General features: G+C 42.9%; 1 non-coding gene across 1 annotated transcript; it reads right to left on the minus strand.

The window, feature by feature from the left end:
• Positions 1–1,555: 1,555 nt before the first annotated feature.
• TRNAI-GAU (transfer RNA isoleucine (anticodon GAU)) lies at positions 1,556–1,631 on the minus strand. Its single transcript has one exon. It is a non-coding gene; the product is annotated as a tRNA-Ile (tRNA).
• Between the last annotated feature and the right edge of the window lie 830 nt (positions 1,632–2,461).

The raw sequence follows: 2,461 nt of genomic DNA on the forward strand, positions 1-2,461 counted from the left end.
ATTACCTTTAATCCTAGCTTGCACCTGGCGGGCAAGAAATACACACAGTGGGAAAACACTTCCCTTTCCATTCAGGGCTCCCAAAGCCACTGACTTATCCTAGTTTCCTAGAATCAAAGGTTTCTACCTCACCAGCCTTATTCATCACTATTCTCCATCTCCTTCTCTCTGTACAAACTCTGCACAAACTGGCTTCTCTTTCAGCACTCTGCCATTTTGGCTGCTTCTCTTCTCCTCCACGTGGCCTCTCTCTGTTCTCCTCCAGCATGGGCTCCTCTGCCCCATTTTATAGTGTAGAAACCAATACCTTTAATCCAATATACAAATAAAGAAGTCTCTGATACAGAGCCACTTATCTGAGGCATAAATGGGATTCCTCATGAAAGTGCACCACCCCACATCATGCAACAGTCAAGGGTGTGGGGAAAAGCTTAGTCTTAAAACTAAGCCTTAGGCTATAACCACCCTGCCTGCTTACAGCCTGTCTTCTACACCCTATGCAAACTATCTATAAGTGAGGAAACATATATATCATATTTACAAACTTATTTGACCAACATATGGGGATGGAAGTTATCTAGACATACTGTGGTAATTATTTCACAGTATACACTATATCAAATCATTATGTTGTACATCTGATTTAATACATACATACATTACTATGTGTCACAGTGTTTTCAGTTTTTTCTTTCTTATCATATTCTATGGACCATTGAGCAACTTCCTACTCAATATTCCTAACTCTTATTACAACATTGTATTTATGTATATATATAATTGATGGGTTATATAGAATCTTCAGGCACTGTTCTATATAAAAGTATTTTTTATACTAATTATTTTAACCCTTATAACAGCCTTATGTAGTGTATATATCCTTTTCTTCCCAAAGAGACTGCTGCTAACACCTTAGTCCCATATTAGCTAATGCTAATGACCTCTTAAATTTTTTCCTGCCAGGTTTCCTATTTTTCTTTAGAGCAGGGGCATTGTGGAGAAGAACCTTTGGTATCATGAGAGGCTTGTGTAGGAGACATGGCAGATGGGCATTTTGGCATCCCTGAAATTTCATTCTCTTCCCTGCAAAAATGGTCATTATATACTGGCAGGGTAGATCTTTCCTGGAAGACGTCACAAGGTTCTGAGCCATGGCAAAGGTGCTTCAGGTATAGCATTTTCTTTGGTTCTCAAGTGTTTTTGCCATATTGCCTATTACAGCAATAATGCTAGATGTAGGAGATAAAGATTACCTATTTTTTTTTTTTTTTTTGTATTTTTCTGAAGCTGGAAACGGGGAGAGACAGTCAGACAGACTCCTGCATGCGCCCGACCGGGATCCACCTGGCACGCCCACCAGGGGGCGATGCTCTGCCCCTCCGGGGCATCGCTCTGCCGGACCAGAGCCACTCTAGCGCCTGGGGCAGAGGCCAAGGAGCCATCCCCAGCGCCCGGGCCATCTTTGCTCCAATGGAGCCTTGGCTGCGGGAGGGGAAGAGAGAGACAGAGAGGAAGGAGGGGGGCGGTGGAGAAGCAAATGCGTGCTTCTTCTATGTGCCCTGGCCGGGAATCGAACCCGGGTCCCCTGCACATCAGGCTGACGCTCTACCGCTGAGCCAACCAGCCAGGGCCAAGATTACCTATTTTTGTAATTGTGTTTGTATAAAAGGGCCATTGAAAGTGCAAAGTGTTAGCATTTGCTGTGCTACATGAATGATACATTTTATTTGGTTGGTGGCAGCTCCAGTGTTTTATGTTTGGAACTTAAATACAGTGTGTCCGTAAAGTCATGGTGCACTTTTGACCGGTCACAGGAAAGCAACAAAAGACGATAGAAATGTGAAATCTGCACCAAAGAGAAGGAAAACTCTCCCAGTTTAATACCTATTCAGTGCAGTTCGATGTGGGCTCCATTTGTTGCCCTACATACATCCAAACTATAGTGAAGTTCTTGCCACACACAGGTAAGGACGTCTGGTGTAACAGAGTGAATAACGCCTATGATTCTCTGTTTAAAGTGATTAATGTTGTGGCACTTTGTTATAAACGCGCCAATATTCACATTGCACTTTGGTCACGGATTCAAATTTAGCGAGCCACAGAACAAACTGAACTTCCTCTGTACCGTCCACATCTCGACTGGCATGGCCGTGGGCTGCTCCGCTGTATACATGGTGTTACGTCATCATCTGCACATGCGCACATGCTGCCACATCATCCTACAGAAACTGGGAGGGTTTTCCTTTTATTTGGTGCAGATTTCACATTTCTATCCTCTTTTGTTGCTTTCCTGTGACCGGTCAAAAGTGCACCATGACTTTACGGACACACTGTATTATTAGGTTGTCATTTAAAGTTTTCAAAAGGGCAAAAAATTATCTTAATGGAGACCTCATCAGCAGTCATGCCTATTGGCAAAAGGTAATCTCATTCTTAAAGGTCTATACACGTATTTGAAATT

The sequence above is a fragment of the Saccopteryx leptura genome, chromosome 3 (genome assembly GCF_036850995.1).
Source record: "Saccopteryx leptura isolate mSacLep1 chromosome 3, mSacLep1_pri_phased_curated, whole genome shotgun sequence".
Taxonomy (NCBI): Eukaryota; Metazoa; Chordata; class Mammalia; order Chiroptera; family Emballonuridae; genus Saccopteryx; species Saccopteryx leptura.